At 34.7% G+C, this 22,836-nt stretch overlaps 1 protein-coding gene and 1 long non-coding RNA gene across 3 annotated transcripts in view; one reads left to right on the top strand and one right to left on the bottom strand.

Moving 5' to 3' along the window:
• Positions 1 to 22,836, top strand: part of LOC118280280 (scavenger receptor class B member 1-like) — a 104,892-nt gene that overhangs the window by 53,710 nt on the left and 28,346 nt on the right. The window lies entirely within an intron of this gene.
• LOC126912007 (uncharacterized) lies at positions 7,716 to 17,747 on the bottom strand. The gene is made up of 2 exons (XR_007706616.1): positions 17,534 to 17,747; positions 7,716 to 7,752 (listed from the first exon to the last, which is right to left on the bottom strand). It is a non-coding gene; the product is annotated as an uncharacterized LOC126912007 (long non-coding RNA).

Raw genomic sequence — 22,836 nt, forward strand, 5'->3', positions numbered from 1 at the left:
TGGAGTTATAGCGTCAGGAAGAAAAACCCGACTTATTTTTATATTACAGACTGAGAATCTAAAATAGTATGTCCCTAACAAAAACAATCATAAATAAATAAATAAATAAACAAAACAATCGACAAACAATAAACGCATTCGATCTAAGTATTTTTCCTAAACCTTTAGAAATATCTAGAATATCAAAGAACGTATCGGGTTTTTCGATACGTGATTCATATTTTTTTTTGCACGATTAAGTAGATATTAATATTTCTATATTAGCTTGTAGAGAAACTCTTCCGACTTCTTTTAATAAATTAGTAATCATATTTTAGACAGATAGATAATATAATTATGATAAACAGGATAATATGTTGATTTGGTTTTTTTATACATTGTGTGTATAAAAAAACCTAATGTGTATAAAACATTATTTATACATGTGTGATGTGACGCTTTGGTAGAATATTATATTTGAAACTACTGTACTGCCAATGTCTTTACTTGCGTTCCCGTGAAATAAAAAGTAGTCTATGTCTTATTCCAGACTATAATCTACCCCTATTCAAAATTTCATCCCGATCCTTTCAGCCATTTTGACGTGATTGAGTAACAAACAAACATAAACAACTTACTCACAAACTTTCGCATTTATAGATATTATTATACTAGCTTCTGCCCGCGGCTTTGGTCGAGTTTCTGTAGGATAAAAAGTAGCCTATGTGTTATTCCAGACTATAATCTACCCCTATTCAAAATTTCATCCCGATCCCTTCAGCCGTTTTGACGTGATCGAGTAACAAACATATATACTAACATACAAACTTTCGCATTAATTATAAATTAGTAAGATCACCCCCCCTACTCCTTTCCCGTGTTTTGTAAGATCCAATTATGGGATTACAACATGGAAATTTAAATAATAAATTCGTACCAGGGTCAAGTGCATACATTGACTTCGCCATTCACTCGATCGAATGCCATTTCTTCGCCGATGTCGGTTAGAAAATGCGATAATGAGATTTTTTTTTTTGCTTTTGAAAACTTTTCATTTCATAATCTAGGCCATTGGAATACACAGATGGGGCCCAGTAGGGCTGATGCCTGATCCGGAGCTATGGACTACCGGGGCTCCGGCTCGAAAAGCAGGAGTAGGAACGGGGTGGTTTTTGGTCAGTAAGAGAATGACACTCCTTCTCGCCTCATTTGAAAAAAAAGAAATGCCATTGAAATAACCGGTTTATATGAAAACACTTACGATACATATACCCAAATCACATTGTTTACAATTTTTGTCTGACTGTCTGTCTATGTGTCTGTTTGTTTTCGATAATCTCTGAAACGGCTAAACCGATTTTGACGGGATTTTTATAACATTAGCTAATATTATAATCGCTTTATATGAAAATACTATACCCAAATGACATTCTTCACATTTTTTGTCGATCTGTCTGTCTGTTTGTTCTCGCTAATCTCTGAAACGGCTGAAACGATTTTGACAGGATTTTTGGTGACTGGTAGCTCATGCACCATTCGACCTATGAGGTACCTAGTATACATAATATCATAATATGCCCCAGGGAGTAAGCAGAGTTGCACATATTAACTGTAATATGCACTAAATAAATTTACTGTTAAAATTTCATCTTTCTAAACAAACGGGATTTTTGATCTAGAAATTTCCACTAATGTCTATGGTGTTTTTTGCTACATGTCTGTCTAATTAACTCAATCGATCTTCGACTCTATAACCAATATGTTAAAGTTGAAAATGCATTGAAGAAATTGATCTTAATGGTATACCTTGTTATGCGTGCACCTAACTGTCTATCCAATTAACCCAAGCGAATTTGAACTCTATAGCTTAAGTGTTACAGTTGAAATCCATTGAGAGAATTAGTGTAATTGGTATACTTTGTTGTGCATTCACCTAACTGTTTATCGAATTTGAACTCTATAGCTTAAGTGTTACAGTTGAAATCCATTGAGAGAATTAGTGTAATTGGTATACTTTGTTGTGCATGCAGCTGTCTATGTTATTAACCCAATCAAATATGGACTCTATAGCTTAAGTGTTACAGTTGAAAATCCATTGAGAGAATTAGAGTAAATGGTATACTTTGATGTGCTTGATATGAATGTGCGGCTTTAAATTATTACTCCAATGTCTGGGTCATGGGGTTTTCCGTAGAGTAGATCGTTTTTTTTTTTCATAGCGATTGTCTGATACTTAGTAACTGTTATGAACTGTCAGATCAACAGATCAATCAATTTTTAGGTAGGTATATTAAGTGTCTATACACATATTCCGGTTACTGGGTATACGGCGCCATTTTTTTAAACATTGCCCCACATTAGGATTTTCTCCTGTGTCGTGGGTGCGTTTACAAACATACAAGTTCACATACACATGACACAATGACCCGAAACAACAATTTGTGGATGACATAAAATAGTGAATCGTGGATAGGGTATAGGGTATATAATAATAGTGAACAGGGAAACGAACCCGCTAAAGAGTAACCTATGGAGTTTCTTGCTCGTTCTTCTCCATAGGAATCTACACTTTGGAACGAGCAAATAGAGCAACTAGAGGACTAACCGACAGACAGACATTTTATTTTCTTTATATTGTAATATTTGCTTTGACGTTCAAAAGTGCCTTCCTGGTGTATTTGAAATAAATAATTTTGACTTTGACTTTGCTACACGTTGTGTGACAGTTGCCTGGGCACGTTGCATGCACTGCGTCGCCGGACAACCTGATGCCGGCTACCCAGCAACCGATACCTACGTGAGAAAACCTTTCATAATATGAGTACCTACGTATTATGTAGGTTCAAATTATAAGGAAATATATTACTTTTTTTGGGCTAAGAAGGGGCTTTAAGCCCCTAAAATAAAACACAAAAATATAAGTACAGTTTTGGGTTTATACCCAAACTCATTTCCCTTCATTTATAGGAAGGAAAAAGTTTCTTCATCATTAATTAAGTCTTTGACTGCCAATAGAAAACTGTTGAAGGCAAATCCTCCGCTAACGTCGGTCACCGGTGACCACCACGGCGTTCAACGTGTTAAGGAAATGAGTTGCTTAAAATATTGAAGACTCAAAACAAAATTTCTCGAAAGGTTTTTCTTGTTTATTTATGTTTTTTATAATAAAGTTGTGACGTAAAATCCGCGTACCATAATTTTGAATAATCGTTTTTTAAAAAGATTAATAAAATTATATAATCTTATCATTATTATTTAAATTAAAATGTACACATTGACAAATTAATTCAATAATCTAACATATTTTTTGTATAAGTGTATAATTTATTAGTTAAAGTTATAAATATATAAAAATTAGGCTGTCAATATTAATCTAGAAGTTTCTACAAAATTAATTAATGTAATAGTATAAAATTAATCGATTTAATAATACAAAATTAAGCGATTTATTAGTACAAAATTTTTCGATTTAATAGGCAGATTTTTTAACATTTTGAAAACTGTAGCGATTTTTTATAATCTTTATATTTATTAGATTCAAACACATTTAAATCTGTAGTCTCCTTAGTTTAATATTAAAAAAGTGAAATTGAATAGAGCAAAATTATTTTACGGTATGATTTTTGTATCAAACGATAAAAAGTTGAACACCACAATCACATTATGGAATATTCTCCTATTTGTACTAGCTTCATGATCTATACCAACAAGTTATTTTATATATTGCAAAAACCATCTTTCCTTTGAACAATTAATAGCTATAATATTGTTTTATCTTTCGATCCAATATTCTTAGAATTGGAGTAAGCATTTTATTTGTAGGTATTATAAAACAGGCAAAACCAGAGATGGTCACGTATTATAGAATGTGTACAAGAAATTATGAACAAAACATCACGCATGTAACCATTTAGGTGATGAGTAGAGTCACTTATGTCAATAAACCTTATCTTAAGCATGATAAAATATGTGTAACAATATAGGTAAGTTAGTGTGGGAGAGCCATGCTTCGGCACGAATGGGTCGGCTCAACCGAAGTAATACCACGGCCTCACCGAAAACCGACGTGAAACAACGCTTGTGTTGTGTTTCGTTGTGTGAGTGAGGTTACTGGAGGCCCAATTACCCCCTTTTCAATCTTCCCAATCCCCGATTTCTCAACAATCTTTAAATTCCTAACCCCCAAAAGGCCAGCAACGCACTTGTAACGCCTCTGGTGTTTTATAGTGGACTGTCATAGCTGTAGTTAATTTTAGTAAAAGTAGTTTAAATCTTTTTGGACTTTACCAAACGTCAATTAAAATCATGAATTATAAGAAAGCCGCGGTCGTCAGCTAGGTTTAAAATAAAAGCATTGGGAAAAAACCAAAACTTTCTTCAAAGGTAATAAATAAAAATACATATATTATTATTATTCAATTAGAAAGCTGTTTGTTTGTAGAATAGAATGTTTTTGAATTCAATAATGAACTTTGGGATTATCCCGCGATGTGTTACATTTCATTTGATTATTTCACGATCGATTACATTTCACTTAATTATATCAAAGATTAAACAATGCCATGCCTCACGACTCCGATGAGGACAATTTCTTCAACGCTTTAAGTTAGTTTTTATTTATTTTCCTATTTCTATTTTTATCCTCGAAGGGGTAGGCAGAGGTGCACATTACGGCATGTAATGCGGCTATACAATGTACACCCATTTTTCACGGGATGAGCCTATTGTGTCTGTGTTCATTTCTTATACATAATTTAAATTTTTAAGTTGTCAATATTTTAGTGTTAGTTTTTATTATTTTTAACTAGTCTACATATAAATTATATTTAAGCATATTTCTATATTATTTAAAAAGTCTAATTGTTACAAAACCTTAATTATTATTATTAAACAAAACATAAGTGGAACTAAAAACCGCAGCTTATAAATCAACTTTGCCCAACCCGGATATCGAAGCCGTGTACCATGATTGCTAGTGGTCAAACAACAAACGTGTTTGCCGACACCCCTAATCTAGAAGCTTCTATTGCTCATGTTCGTTTTAACGTTCATATCTCGAGAACGGCTTAACAGATTTCAATGTTATTTCCTTTTTGGTTTTTTCTCGGAAACTAACGGTAAAATTACTGTTCAAAATGCGGAAAATTTAATATTTTTCGCATATCAACAGTGTGTACATGAAAGCTAAGTCTGATCTGGTTTTCAAATGCGAAAGATACAACTTATACAAAAGTATTATAGGTAAATTACTGTCGTGGTAACCCGAAGGTTTGAAACCTACCAACGGCAAGTACCAATGTGACTTTTTCCGAGTTATATGTACTTTCTAAGATTATTTAGACACCACTGACAAACGGTAAAGGAAAAAATCGTGAGGAAACCTGGGCTTATAATTTCTGAATTTCAGTTTGAAATCACCAACCCGCATTGAGCAAGCGTGGTGATTAATGCTCAAACCTTCTCCGTGTGAGAAGAGGACTTTGGTCAGCAGTAGCCACTTATAGACTGTTGATGTGATATCACGAAGTTATTTTTAGTTTTAAAAGGGACAAGGAACCGGAACGCAAACTAGTTTTATTTTAAATAACAAAACTGTGATATATATATAAATAATTCAAATTGATTTACTAATTGTATTCAATTTTCGACTCTACGTAATAAATTAAAAGGTCCAATCCATTAGTTCTTTAATCTATAGATGTTTCTTTGTTCTTTTATTATGGTATTTAATATTAAATATTGAATAAAGATCAATTCGAATAAATAAATGAAGCGTTTATTTTCCATCACAAATAAATAGTAGAGGAAAGAACCACAGCAGTTTGAGCGGACCTGTTCAGATTACAGTTTTGTGAACAAAAATATTAAAGTACGGATATAAGGGTTGGACTGGAGACTAAATTAGGGAATCCCTGTAACAAAGCCTCCAAAAGAAGCGTTTATTTTCCACCACAAATAAACAATTTTCAGTTTTGTGAACAAAAACATTAAAGTATGGATATAAGGGTGGACTGGAGCCTAAATTAGGGAATCCCTGTATTTCAAGCCTCCTGGAGCCTTAAGAGGGACGGAGCTATGTAGGTTGTATAGCTCCGTCCCTCTTGTACTGATCAGTGATCGACCATTCTGACACAATTGTAATAGCAGACTAAGGCCCCAGGACCCTCGAATTGGAACATAGATGCAGTTACATACGGTTAGACAGCCATGTAAAAAAAAAAAACAAAAATATCAGACTGTAATTGTCATTCGAATCAATAATTTGGAACGAGCACCTAGCTTCACTGACGGACAGATTGACAGACTATTTATTTGTTGACGTTTCAAAAGTATCTGATAATGGTTTAATTAAAATAAATGCTTTTGACTTTTGATTATTAATATTTTGCAATTTTTTGGTAGTAGATATTTATGCAAACTTCAATAATTAATTGCTATCAATTGTTTTCATTGACAAAGCGACGCATCGTGCGTATTTGTGAACCACTTTATGCAGAGTAGAGTCAATGTTTATTTAACGTTTATTTAATGTTTATGTTTTCAAATTGAATTAACTGGTCCCGGGTATGAAATTTCTTGTATATCCTATTGTAATCTTCAAACACAACACTACCTCTCATTAAAGCCGTGGCAGATACTTTTAGAACATCTTATATAGAAGAGACCCATAAAGTGTTACTGAAAACTATAAATGTCATTTAATAAAAAATGTGATTAATTTTGACCCATTTTATTTAATCTTAATAATGGAAAATAAATAATAAATACTACATTAATTAATGGAACGGATATTAACGTTTATTTATTTAAAATGTCATTTGGATCAGATAAATTAAGATGTCAATATAAATTGTAATCTTTTGTTATCAACATAAAAATTGTTTATTAATTTATTTTTAATTGTTTTTGTTTAATTTTAAGCCCATCTTCAGTTATTTATTTTTGATAACTAATTATGTGTAATATCTTTATTTACACCGCAACAGAAATGGTGTAAACAAACTTGTTAGTTCGTTTGTTTGTGGGTAAACTCCGAAATTGCTTGTTTATTTTTGATGACGTTTTTCTTAATTGTAGTTAGAGGTTGTTGACTATTTGTAATGTAATGACATGTCATTTTATTTTATTTTTGTGGTTTTGGAAATTGAACTAGTGGTAGACTAATATACCTATGACTGGATTTTGTGCTAGAAAATTCTATTCTTGGGTTGAACAAAATTATATAGATTCTTTTGACAAGTTTTTTTTAAAAACGTTACTCCACCCTAGGACATTTTCCTGTGTCATGTGTGCGTTTACAAACATACAAGTTCACATACACATGACACCCAGACCCGAAACAACAATTTGTGGATCACACAAAGAGTTATTCCGTGCGGGAATCGACGCCGTTACGCGTTGCGGGGCAGCCGGTCACCCAGCCACCGCACCAACTGTGCAATCGACATTAAAACACATCCTTATCTACACATAACATAAAAATATCTAATATTATATTATCAATCTAATAACATAACATGACAAAGTAAAAGCTGACGTCACGTCATGTCATATTGTCATGTCATACACAACTGACAATGTATAGAAGACATAAAGTACGTCATGCAGTAATTATATGGATTTTATAGATACTGTTTCCATTGATATACGTCAATATCAGTTACATATAATATGAAACTATTCCTCAAAGCTATTTGACTGAATATTGGTATTACATTGTTCTCACATAAATTGAAGCAACGAAACAATGTAACCAAGTATTGTATTGTGAATCTGATTGAAAAGAGTAACCTATGGAGTTTCTTGCTCGTTCTTCTCCATAGGAATCTACACTTTGGAACGAGCAAATAGAGCAACTAGAGGACTGACCGACAGACAGACATTTTTTTATTTGACGTCCAAAAGTGCCTTCCTGGTCTATTTGAAATAAAAAAATAACTTCGTTGTACAATACTTAATAGGGTTTAATGCTTACACATTAATAAAACTAAAAAAATATATGAATAAATATAAACGTCAAAAAAACACCTATAAAATTGTTCAATATTCTCGTATCAACAAACATTGGAATCGAACCCTGACCTTTAGATGCAATAAACCTGTGCAGTTCACTCTCTTTGTGTCAATGCAAGTCGCAGTCAGAATTAATTATCAGACATTTACATAAAATACCATTTTTTATTTGACTATACAAAATAATTGCTGAGTCATTTCTATAACCAAAAAAAAAACAATTGCTTATACATTAAACTTTAAAGAATGTAATAGTATAGCAGTTTTCCGTCGCCGAACAAAATGGCAAATCAACAAAAAATATTAGTATATTTCTCTGCCTACCCCTTTTGGGAAAATACAAAGATATAGAATCAGTCCATCCAATATGGAGCTGCGGTCTACCTGGTTACGGGGCTCCGGCTCGAAAAGCAGGAGTAGGAACAGGGTGGTTTTTAGTCAGTAAGAGTCTGACACTCCCTCCCGCCTAGAGAAGTCATTGGATGATTTTCCCCCCTTAAAAAAAACCAATGATTCACTTTACGTATAATCTAGAGGTTTTGAGAAATGATTTGAATAAGGTATTAATAGGCACTCCGTTTAATATATGGTTTTACTCGCATTGAGTATATTAACATAAATTATACAAGATCTGCGTGTTTTCCTATGTTAATCTTATGTGTCATGTCATTAGTTTAATTATTATTGGAAAAGATATTATAACTGGAATTGGTAAATTGAAGCTTTCAGCTCCTGATAGACATGGACAGATGATCTGACTATTAGTATAAGTTTGCTTTACGTTTAAGGTCAGATCGGGCAGTCAGAGCATCGAACGCGCTCTCATTTCGATTACTTTAAATGAAAAGCACACTCAAACTAAGGATATTTATTTATTTATTTATTTATTAAGGCTTACTAAGATACATACAGACAATCTTAAAAATATGGAAACAACAGTTAGTGCTATTAAATTAAAGGTAGGCTCAATATTCGTTTTTTAAGAAATTAAGTACCAACATTAAGTAAACTAAAAAAATTGGGCAATCTATAAATGGGTAATATCCACTAAGGTGTGTATTCTCACATTTGTGGTTTCTTTATAAACCATTTCACATCAATCTTGGCTTAAGTGAAGGTTAAAAATTATTACTAACTAGTCATTTACCAAAACGTCAAATATTTGGACTAATGTCAGTGACATGCATATTAAATTTGTGACGTGCACAGATGGCTTTCCGCGTGGAAATCCTACAAGATATGTAGGAAAATTACCTTAGTTTATAACATATTACTTTGTCAGTATGTTATATATAAATTATATGTTAAAGTGCCAACAGTCAAACAGGAGATAGTAAAATATAGCAACGCTTATCAGAAATACGCTTTTTTATGGTATAAGCCGGTAAACGAGCCGACGGATCACCTGATGGTAAGCAATCGCTGTCGCCCATGGACACCTGAAACACCAGAGGTGTTACAAATGCGTTGCCGGCCTTTTGGGGGTTAGGAATTTAAGGGTTGTTGGGGAATCGGGGATTGGGAAGATTGGTAATTGGGCCTCCGGTAACCTCACTCACATAACGAAACACAACGTTGTTTCACGTCGGTTTTCTGCTCGGCCGTGGTATCACTCCGGTCGAGCCGGCGCATTCGTGCCGAAGCATGGCTCTCCCACACTTATAAAGCACTTAGACTGTGTGGAGATCCCCATTTCTCCTGTTGACGATGACGGCTTAAGATTAAAACATGTTTTTAGAATTTTTTAACTATGATTTTTTTCTCTAAGAAGTTTACTATGAGCAATACGGTCACAGGCAAATTCCTGAGAATAAAATTTCCACATGTAACCACAATTAGGTACAAATAAATATGAATTACAATAACTCCAATGTTCTATGTAAATGTAACAACTGAGTATACTCATTGGTATTTACTATTCTTGTATATGTATAAATACGTTGACTGCCTCGTTGGTCGAGTGGTCACAAGTACGACTGCCAGGCAAAAGGTCGGCTAAAGTACGTAAGAAAGCAGGGCAATTTTCCGCTCTTCGAAAATTTCTCAGTAGTAGCACGGAATCTGGAATTGTGCCCAATATATGGCAATAGGCTCACTCTCTATTACATGGAACTTATAACACAAATGGTGAAAAGTGGGTGTACAGTGGTATTACGTGCCGTAATGTCTCCCGTGGAGGCAGGCAGAGACAATGGAACGCTAATTGCTACGAATCTTACATACACTCTCGCTTCATCAACAGTCATCAGTCTTTTCATGCATGCTCGTCGGTTAAGGGTACTTTTAATTTGACCCTTCTTTAATATAATATCGCCAATCTTTCTTTTTAGGGGTAAAATTATCCAATGACTTCTCCCGCTCGGTTGCGACGGGAGTGTCAGACACTTACTGACTAAAAACTACCCCGTTTCTACTCCTGCTTTTTGAGCCGGAGTTCCGGTAAACCCGCTAGGTGGTCCACAGCTCCGGAATCTCTCAAGTCTAGGGCTCCCTCACACCCTATTACATGGGACTTATGACACAAATGGTGAAAAGTGGGTGTTACATTGTATATTTCCCCAGTTGCCGTTCAGGATTCAAAAACATTTTGTAATATCAGCATTACGCTATTTTTATTATGTTTTTATTGTTATGTAGACTATAAAATAAGTGATATTTTTGATATAAATAATATATAACCACTATTATTATAATATATAATAGTTTAGAAATAAAATATATTATTGAAACACGTGACTTATATTATTACTATTATATTAGTCTGGTTTTAGTATTTATTACATATATTACATATATAAAAAATAAACAGTTTACTCGGTCAGTAGGTATTTCTTTTTTTAAATGTCACGCCTTTTTATCCCCGAAGGGGTAGGCAGAGATGCACATTATGGCACGTAATGCCACTGTACCATGTAAATTATCTTATGTCATATCCCGGGCGACATTTCCAGACTCCGTGCTTTTGAAAAAAGCCCAGTAATACTTCGCCCGATGTGCCCGGTATATCGAACCCCAGACCCCTTGCCCTGCAGTCGCACTTGCAACAACGCGGCCAACGAGGCAGTCTTATTTCTTAAATGATTTTATAAAAAGAAATATAAAAAAAGAATAGAAATAGAAATAATTTATTTGCATTGAATGTTGGTACTCAGATAAGTTCTTACAAAAAGCGAAACATTAATAATATTTTCCAGTATAAATGCACTATTAATCCTCATTTATGTATTATTAAATTTATTTCTTCACATTAATAAAATGTTGGAAAAACCCAAATAAAAGCTTAAGTACGTAAACATGTATATTATTATAATTAATTCAATTTAAATTGTACCTAAAATAGTAATGACTACATAACCTAGATGCATTTAGAATAAAACTAGATGAATTTTAAATAACAATGAAACACATAAAAACTATATAAGATTTATTGTTATTATGCCTAATAACTTCTAGTAAGACATGCTAAATTTATTAAAAACAACGGTTTACTCACATACCTAAATCAATACATAGTATAAAACAAAGTCGGTTTCTCTGTCCCTATGTCCCTTCGTATGCTTAAATCTTTAAAACTACGCAACGGATTCTGATGCGAGTTTTTCAATAGATAGCGTAATTCAAGACGAAGGTGAATATGTATAATACATACATAATACATCACCATTGCACCCATACGAAACTGGGGCGGGTCGCTTAAGTATAAGTTTTTAAACTGACATGGTCACTGATAATATAATTCGAACCTGAGTGGATATTTACCATGTTTATTAGTTTATGAGTTTCCGATATTTCGGCACTCTTGCAAGCGCCATGTTCACGGATGCACTGGAGTATATCGGGTGGATTTTCATATAACGTAAAGCAAACTCCTACTGAGAATACTGTTCAATCGGACCTTGAAGACACCATAATTTGCGTCTGACCAAGGAAATAAACATATACTTGAACATCACATTCGTAAAAAGAGAAGTATTCAAAACTTATGTCTTAAGCTGCTTTTCCACCAGAGATGTGCTACGCTACGTTGCTGTGGATGCGTTTGGCTTCCACCAATCATATTCATTGGTACACATAGCTTAGCACTGGTGAAAACGGACTCAGCTAAGTTATGTTTTTTATACAGAAAGATGCGTGCTATGGATGGCTTCCCTACTATGGATACATCGCATACTCGAGCTGCGCATCTTCCTCACTCAGCTACTTTGCAGTGGCGCATCTTAATAGCACAGCTACATAGCTTAGTATCAGTGGAAACGGTCACATAGTTTCACAGCTTACCTATTACATCTTCGTAGCATAGCTACATAGCACATCTCTTGTGGAAATGCGCCCTTAAAATCTTAAGACAAAATATTTATATTCGGTAATAAAATTACGTGAAATAAAATTCAATGGCCTGCGTGTTTCAAGATGGTCGTCTATATTACCTTCTTTTATTTACTCAAATAAATGGTTATTGCTGTTTCACTGGCCTTTTTTAAACCATATAGGTTAAGGTTAGCTTTGACATGTATTTAAATAAGATTTAAACAACTGATATTACATATCTTTATAATTTTTACTACCACATTAAAAATGTGTCGCAAATGGGAGGCAAGAGGTCTCGGGTTCGATTTCCGGGTCAGGGAAAATGTTACTGAGCTTTTTCGGTTTTTCGAAAGAATCATCAGTAGTAACACGGAGTTTGGATTTAGTCCAGTATATGGCAATAGCCTCATCACCTATTACATATAACACAAATTGTGAAGAGTGGGTGTACATTGTATAGCGGCATTAAGTGCAGTAATGAGCACCCTTGCCTACCCCTTCGGGGATAAAAGACGTGACAAAACAAAACAATAAATGTAAGAAGATGTAATTATCTCTTAACAATATCAATGTCGATCGATCGGAATTGAATTCAAGACCTTTTGAAGACACATTGAACGCCGCGGTGGTCACCGGTGACCGACGTTAGCGGAGGATTTGCTTCAACAGTTTACTATTGGCAGTCAAAGACTTAATAATCTAAGCAGATTTCGTTTGGTAACTTTATGTCTATGAGTTACTCGACGTACGTACAAAACAACTACAAGTAGTTAGCTACGTATGCAAGTCATTTGATGGCGGAATATTCTGCTCCTATACTAGAAGTAAACAGGTATACACTCATTATGTCAGTTACATAATTATATCATTGTCATATATATACTTTATATCAAGGTTTTAGTGTGACATAATGTAATAGTCTTCCGTTACTCGTGGCTGATTGATTATAAGGCGATAATAATAAGCCAGGAATGACCACAAACAACGTGAAAGGTTATCGGGGCTCTGGCTCAAAAAACAGGACTAGGAACCGGGTGAGTTTTAGTCACTAAGAGTCTGACACTCCCTCCCGCCTCGCCCAAGGCGGGAGAAGTCATTGGATGATTATCCCCCCTCAAAAAAAAGGGGTGACGAAAGAGGTATATAAGATTCGTAGTAATTAGCGTGTCATGGTCTCCGCTTACTCCCATGAGAGATAGGCGTGAGGTTATGGAGTAGGCAATAGACGATGGAACGCTAATTGCTACGAATCTTACATACCGTACCTACCTTTTGCGTTTCATCAATTAATTATAGTCATCAGTTTTTTCGTAAATATTCGTATAAATTAAAACTTACAACCTAAAATTTTAAAAAGAAGATTTGAAATAACAAAACAGACACATTTAAAAGAATAGACAAAATTAAAAATAGAATCATAATACTCCATTAGTATCGACACCCGCGGTATTAAGACTAGATCTGAAGACAAATAATGTATTCTACTCTGCTGTTTACCACACGTTTTTTTAAGGGAGAAAATCACTCTATCACTTCTCCCGCCTTGATCGAGGTGAAAGGGAGTGTCAGACTCTTACTGACAAAAACTACCCCGTTCCTACTCCTGTTAATCGAGCCGGAGCCCCGGTAAACTAGGTAGTCCGCAGTTCCGGATCACTACGGCTAATAATGTTCATGATACAAAGTTATAACGTTATTCCAATACTTTATGTTAATTTGTTAATATTTTTTTATATACTTTAGACGAGATTCAAAACATATTATACTAGTAGGTAAGAAAACCGGTATTTTTAATATAATTCACATTAAAATTCTACATCAAATTAATTATACAATTAAAATGTTAATCGCGAAGTTTGTCTCAGAATTCTGTTTTTTTTTTCTTGTTCAGTATAGGCAGTAGTGTCACCAAATTACTTTTGGTTATGTTTAAAAAGTTATTTTTTGTTCCCCTCACTAGACACTAGAAACACTTTTTCTCCTGTGTCGTGAACAGAGAGTAAAGTTCCCTAAGAAAAGGAGGATCCTCCGACCAGGCGAGGTGATCGTGCCTGGCGGGCTTTTTACCCAACTGTTGTTCATTGGGATTTTCTATTCATGTTTATTTGCATGTAAACTTCATGTGCGTTGTATCTATGACGTCATCCGTGGATTTGTTCGTCGATCGTCTATGTGCGACTTCTGTCTGTACTGTACTACTACTGAGAAATTTTCGAAAAACCGAAAAAGCCCATTCGTACTTGCAACCACTAGACTAACGAAGCTAATTCATTAATTATCTCAAATATGACAATGGTACCAAGTTTTTCATTTAAAACTATGTGACTATTCTTAAATTTTAACATAAAATCACAATGAAATGGACGTTTGCAATTTTTTTTAAATTATATAAAGTATATTATTGCTGTGATGATTTTTTTAGAGTCGTATATGGGAACTAATTTTTTGTCGTTGTATTATTATGTTTTATGTATATAATATAATATTTATTCTGTTATTCTTTGTGTTAGAATATTGTTTTTATAAATGACTTATGATCAAGTTTAACATTACTTATATACTTTTTATCCTCTGAAAGTTATCAATGGACAATTAACCGTACACCCAATTATCCCCCTTCCCCAATCTTCTCAATCCCAGATTCCCCACCATCATCATCATCATCATCAACCGAGAGACGTCTGCTGCTAAATAAAGGCTTCCCCTTAGTCCTTTTCTCAGATTCCCCAACAACCCTTAAATTCCTAACCTCCATAAGGCCGGCTCCAACGCACCTGTAAATCCTGTAATACCTCTGGTGTTTCGAGTATCCATGAACGGTTGATCCCTTACCATCAGGTAATTCATCTGCTCGTTCACCGGCTTATAATATAAAAAAACGGAGGGATAGAGAAGAATTGGGCCTCCCGGTAACCTCTCACACACAACGCAAGCGTTGTTTCACGTCAGTTTACTGTGAGGCCGTGGTATTACTCCGGTCGAACCGGCCCGTTCGTGCCGAAGCATGGCTCTCCCACACTTAAAATAATAATCTACTAAACGGAAATTATGACTCTTCCAATCTACCAGACGGACATTAAAATTAAAATAAGTAATTTACCCATTTAATTTTGATATTGCATACAATACCTATTGCAAATTTTACCACGATACTATGTATATCTTTCAAGACTATGAACCCGGATTTTGGCTTTATATAATATATAATAACATAAAAAATATATTAGCATATTTACAAATACAGCCTATCATATAAGAATCTACATACATATAATTATGTCGTTTAAACTGACTAGCAATTTTAGTGATCGCTTGACTACCGACGGGTGTTCGGTTCGATTTTAGATTTGGGTAAAAAACGGGTTATTTAATTTTCGGGTTTCCAAATTACTATGAGGTAAGATTTTCGGTTTTCAAAAATAATTGTTGTCGTCGTTGTATCGTCACGCCTTTTATCCCCGAAGAGGTAGGCAGAGGTGCATATTACGGCACGTAATGCCGCTATACAATGTACACCCACTTTTCACAATTTATGTTATAAATCCCATGTAATAGGGGGTGAGCCTACCAGACTCCGTGTTACATCTGAGAAATTTTTGAAAAACCGAAAAAAGCCCAGCAATACTTTGCCCGACCCGGGAATCAAACCAGAAACCCCTTGCCCGGCAGTCGCACTTACAACCACTCGACCAACGAGGCAGTCATATAAATAATTGTGCTTTCGATAACCTCACTCACACAACGCAAGCGATGTTTCACGTCGGTTTTCTGTGAGGCCGTGGTATCACTCCGGTCGAGCCGGCCCATTCGTGCCACACACTCTATGTAATATTTTAATAATCAATCTTAACCATGATGATACAACATTTTAAAGCATCGAGATCATAGTTAAAATATTTCAAGTTAACTCAACCGAAAAATTCATTAATCACGTATCTAATAGATTTGCGTATTTTGATTTTAAAAAAAAACTTTTGAAAAAAAACCTGTTCTTATACTTAACTAGTTTTGAACTATGACTTTATAATGAAGATAAAAACACTATAGGTATTTTTTTATATCGAAATTTCCGGATAATGTCTATCATGATTCGAGATTATTTCAGAAATTTCTGAGAATTCAAAGTCAAAATCAAAGCATTTATTTCATTTAATCCTAAATTAGGCACTTTTGAAACGTCAAATTGAATTGTCCGTCAGTCTGTCTGTCAGTGAAGCTAGGCGCTCGTTCCAAAGTGTAGCTTCGTATAGAGAAGAACGAGCAAGCAAATTGCGAGCAAATTGTCGGTCGGCCCACTATCGTCCCTACAGAGTGGACTTCCCTTGGGTGCGAACGAAACGGTTCGCATCCACGTTCCTAATCCGTACTGCCAGGGAATGGAACAATCTGCCGGATTCTATTTTTCCTGAGAAATACGACCCGGGTCTTTTCAAGGTCAGAGTGAATAGGTACTTTCTAAGTCTGCGCTCCATTTTCGGCCACATCTTCGCCTCGCCGTTCTGGCAGTAAGCGGGTTGATGGCCAAACGTAGACTAAGAAAGAAAAAAGTATCCTACCACCCAAGTCAGTTGTCACTGTCTGTACTTATACCAAATTTCATCAAAATCCGTTCAGTAGTTTCAGTGTTATTGACGGACAAACATCCAAACAAACAAACGTTCACATTTATAATATTAGTATGATATTTTATTGGAAACAGTTACCATAAGCTACGTCAGAAGATCTTTATAATGATTTTATTGGCTACAAATTAAGAACAGAAACAGGTTCAGTACCCGTCTAGGGCAATATTAACTAGGATTTTCCTTGTTAATCAATTCTTTGGTTGAACAAAAAGTTAGTTAAATTGAAAATTTGGATATTTTGAAGCATGATGCCTTGACTAGGATATCCGGGTACAATTTTTATGATTTTGATATTTATTAGTATTTAGTTATGATAGAATTTTAAATTGTGGTTTTTAGGACTGCACGGTTGGTGCGGTGGCTGGGCAACCGGCTGCCGCACAACGTGTAGCGGGTTTAACTCTTCCCGCTCGGAGCAACTCTTTGTGTGATCCACAAATTGTTGTTTCGGGTCTGGGTGTCAATGTGTATTATTATAATGTGTAATTAATTTTTATTGCCCTCTAGGTTATTTTCTTTTTCTGTCGCTTGGACTGTATATTAGTTTTACATTGTTCTCACATAGTTGAAGTAATCGAAACAATGTAACCAAGAATTGTATTGTAAACCTGATTGAAAAAGAGTAACCTATGGAGTTTCTTGCTCGTTCTTCTCCATAGGAATCTACACTTTGGAACGAGCAAATAGCTTCACTAGAGGACTGACCGACAGACAGACGTTATTAATATTATTATATTTGCTTTGACGTTCAAAAGTGCCTTCCTGGTCTATTTGAAATAAATGATTTTGACTTTGACTTTGACTTTGACTTATGTGAACTTGTATGTTTGTAAACGAACCCACGACACAGGAGAAAATCCTAGTGTACAATGTATTCTAAAAAAGAAGCGCGAAGTTTCTTGCTCATTCTTCTCCATAGAAATCTACACTTTGGAACGAGCAAATAGCTTCACTAGAGGACTGACCGACAGACAGACAGATTGATACTATTTATTTTGTTTGACATTCAAAAAGTGTTTTATTATGAATTAATTTATCATTTGTTATTTTTTTTTAAATCGATTAAAGTAACAAGTGGCTCCATCTATTATCGTTAAAAAGAGGTCATTCAACTTAGGTGTATTTCGGAAAATACCTATCTACATAATATTATCTGTAATACTATTTATTATTAATAACATAGAGTTCAAATTCGTGTAAACATGATTTATCTTTGAAATTAAAATGTTTTTTTATTATAATTGTCCGATTATAATATATTGCCCTCTTCGCTTGTAAAACTACCTAGCGGGTTACCGGGGCTCCGGCTCCAAAAATAAGGAGTAGGAACGGGGTTGTTTTTAGTCAGTAAGAGTCTGACACTCCCTCTCACCTCGTCCAAGGCGAGAGAAGATATAGGACGATTTTCCCCCTTTAAAAAAAGTATGTTTCACGATGGTTACAATAAAAATGTAGAGAATATTATCACCACCCCTACTCCTTCCGTGGGTGGACGATACCCGTCTAAGTACTTAGTGTAGATTTATTGTGCTTAAGTAATTGGATGATTTTTCCCCCATTAAAAAATACATAATAAAAAAGTTATGACATCTCTTTGTATTTGCTTCATTGTATCATCTGTTTCATTGTATATTATGTCCACGCGTGGGAATTAACGTGACTTAGCACATGTTATAGTTATACCAGTCCCCAGTCAGGCCATTGACCCCAGGTCTGGAGTATCACGATTGGAAGATACAGCTAGTCTTCTGACCTTAGACATCACTATCACAGTCTTTCTTTTTTTTCTTTTTGTCACGCCTTTTATCCCCGAAGAGGAAGGCAGAGGTGCACATTACGGCACGTAATACCGCTATACAATGTACACCCACTTTTCAACATAAACTCCATGTAATAGGGTGTTAGCCTATTGCCATATACTGGACACAATTCCAGACTCCGTGCTACTACTGAGAAATTGTCGAAAAACCGAAAAAAAAACCAGTAATACTTCGCCCGACCCGGGAATCGAACCTGGTGTCCGGCAGTCGCACTTGTGACCACTAGACCAACGAGGCAGTCGTTTTTTTAAAACATGGCCCCACACGAGTGTTTTATTCCGTGTCGTGGGTGCGTTTACAAACATACAAGTTCACATGCACATGACACCTAGATCCGAAACAACAATTTGTGGATCACACAAAGACTTGCTCTGTGCGGATATCGAACCCGCTACCCGTAGCGCGGCAGCCAGTTGCCCATGTTCTCAAATTGAATTAACTGGTCCAGGGTACGAAATTTCTTCACTATTGTAATCTTCAAACACAACACTACCTCCTATTAAAGCCGTGGCAGATAATTTTAGAACAACTTATATAAAAGCAAAATGTTTGAGCTGAGTAAATAAATCTTAAAGAGGTAAGAACCATTTTTACTTTCGCATTTACAACATTTCAGATTTGGGATAATTGGCGTATATTAAAAAGTATTCTTTTAAGTAGTCTTATAGGAATATCGACATAAAAACTATCCTAGATGTCTCCGCCCAAAAACTAAGATTTCCAAAGGTAAAACACTAAGACTTGTGCAAATCAGTCCAGTAGTTTCGGAGGCTATTCAATGCAAACAAACCAACAATAATATTTTCCCTATTTATAATAATATTGTGTATAGATAACAGCGGGTTATGGATCAAGTTTAACAATAGGTATTTTGTTAATACTATCCTTTGTTTGAGATGAATAAGTTCATTCATATTAATATTGATAATGACTAATTCATAAAATATTCCGTAATTCTTGATAATAAGGAAAATTTTGTCATAAAATTGCTATAGAACACAAATGGCGTGTGGTCTTTAGCAATCAAATAAATAGAAATAGAAAATCTAATCTTCTATATATACAGTATGGAGATCACTCATATGACTTAAATGAAACTACAAGTAGTATTCGTCTATAGAAGCATAATACAACTAAATATTTCAACGAAAACCGAAAATTTAATAAATGAAATTTTCAAAATAAAGAAATCAAGTATTAAATTCTGTGTGAACAGCTCCATGTTCCTTGACCACAGAAGAGATGTAATATAGTAGTTTGTCCAGAAATATTACGGGCATACGGCACGACTATAGCAAAAGCCGTATTTGTAAAGAGTGTTAAAATTACATAGCTCAAATAGAAAAAAAATCACTTTTACATTTAACCACTGAACCTATTTCGCTCATTCTTCGTATATATATTGTCAGCTAAATATACACGTTGTATGTTTCGAAATAGAAAAGAATGAGCAAGAAATTCCACTGTTACATTTCGTTAAAAAAAAAACCTTAATAATAAATTAGCAGCTTTTTATGTGACCACTAATCAAAACTAGTGTCGACACTAAAGCTAAGCCGGTCACCCATACAAAATCCAGTTAGAATAAAAAAAGAAACCAGAAGTAATTATGAATTACATCGTCACTTCACGAATGCATAATGTTGATGCTAATTACAAAATCGGTACTTCCCGATATGAAACGGAAAGATCCGAAACGAAAAAAACTGACTTATCTGTAACATGTGGGCAAAAACTACTCAAAGACGGATTGAAGGTAAACACCGCTATAGTAAAGATATAAATTGCAGAAGGTCAATTTAAAAGCTATGAAGTTGCAGTTGCTACCATGCTTAACATAATCAGTAATTCACTAGAAGTAACTCTTCTGATAATGTGAGGTGATCATTTACCATCAAGTAACCCCCTTATTCATATCAAATAAACTATATGTAGAATTATAAAATTGGATATCTCTTAAAAATGTTGTTACCTCCACAAAATATCGAGATATTTGACGAGTCTCATATTCAAAGTGAAGAAACTGAATGTAAAATAAAAAAAAGCAAAAGACACGAATGGGAATGAACTTCGAAGCTAATGGTCCAAACCTTTGTAATATATGAAGGTACATACCATACACCCACGCTTTAAAAAGAATTAAATGAATTTGCAAATGTTTTTTATCATGTAAGGTAAAGTGGCAACAATATCGCACCTTGAGGGACGCCCATTTACTTGGGCCTCCGGTAACCTCACTGACACAAAGAAATATAACGCAAGAGCAAGTCCGCTCCGGGATAAAAGGCGTGACGATGAACGATAGTTTCTCTTGTTACTTAAGTCTTTGGGTACCAATAGAAAACTGTTGAAGGCAAATCCTCCGCTCACGTCGGTCACCGGTGACCACCACAGCGTTCAATGTGTTAATCAAAGGCCATGGAAATAAATTTAGGCCTAAATAAATTAATAAGTGGTGACCCAAACCTACTAAGAAAAGTGACACAAGATAAAAAAATGTACCTACTGTATCAGAATAACATTGATTGATTTTATACCAGTTCTAAGTTCGTCAGGTCAACTTCTAACACAAATGACACTTCTGTCTTTTCCTATATAACTTACATTATTTTTTTATTTAAACCTGTATTCGTTCGATGCCTCATTATTTACTTAAACTTAAACCAGTTTATTTTATATTTAACACATATATACAGCGTGTAACAAAATACCTATATACATCAAGAAGCACTGAAGAATACAGGTTGAATAGAATCTCTACACAAAGTTTCAGCTTAAAATACGTTTAAAAAAGTAGTACCAAATACTTGGTGTCGCATGGTTCCTGATTTTATAAATGATACAAACGTGTCACAACACTACAGGGGTCACTCGCTAATTACGAAACATTTCTTCTGTAAATCTGATCGCCTAGTACCTATCTACCTAATTTTAATTCGCATGAAAAATAAAAAATAAAAATACTGGAAAAAATCATAACTTGGTACCATGAAAACATGAGTTTAAAATACCCTTCCCGTATCGTTTGTTATGTTATCTAGAAACCGTGCACTTGATATGTATACCCCCTTTTTGTTACACCGTGTATATACTAATCTCTTGTTTTTAAACCAATTTAATGTTGATATCGGGAGTAAATGTTTACATTAAGCATTAATCTACAAAACTAATTGGTTATTTACATTGTTTTAAAACGTGACCAATAATCAGGTGATGTTATATGTTACTACGAGTATCTATTTATAATTATTGTTTTTGTAACTAGTGACACGCCCCAATTTTTTTTTAAATACCTGTTTTAATTTTTTTTAAACTGACATGGTCACTAACACTATTATTAGAACTTGAGACGGGATATTTACCATGTTTATTTATGTCTATGAGTTTCCGATATTTCGGTAATGTTGCAAGCGCCATGATCACGGATGAACTGATTGTATAAATAATCGAAATAAATAAACATGGTAAATATCCCGTCTCAAGTTCTAATAATATTGTTTTAAATTATTATCTAGTATTTGGGTTAGGACAGGATAAGAGCTAAAACTATCGTGAGACATACTAAAAATTATGGTTTACTCACGTAAATTAATTGAGAAATACTCTACTAGTTATCAAGTAGAAAGGACTCTTCCGCATACGATGTATCGGTAGTAGGGAAGCCATCCATAGCAAGCATCTTTCCATATAAAAACATAGCTTAGCTGAGTCCGTTTCCACCAGTGCTAAGTTATATGTATCAATGATTGGTGGAAACCAAACGCATCCACAGCAACGTAGCATAGCACATCTATCCGGAGCTGCGGACTACCAAGCGGGTTTACCGGGGCTCCAGTTCGAAAAGCAGGAGTAGGAACGGGGTGGTTTTTAGTCAGTAAGAGTCTGACACTCCCTCCCGCCTCGCCCAAGGCGGGAAAAGTCATTGGATGATTTTCCCCCTCAAAAAAAAAAACCGGCTACGTAGCATAGCACATCTCTGGCGGAAAAGCACCACTATCCCACGGCCGAAGCTAGTCTGCATCATAACTTGTTTTGATTCAAATCTAAAGAACAATCTAGATACATTTGTTTATTACACATTAAAGTTTTTT

The sequence above is a fragment of the Spodoptera frugiperda genome, chromosome 21 (assembly GCF_023101765.2).
Source record: "Spodoptera frugiperda isolate SF20-4 chromosome 21, AGI-APGP_CSIRO_Sfru_2.0, whole genome shotgun sequence".
Lineage (NCBI taxonomy): Eukaryota > Metazoa > Arthropoda > Insecta > Lepidoptera > Noctuidae > Spodoptera > Spodoptera frugiperda.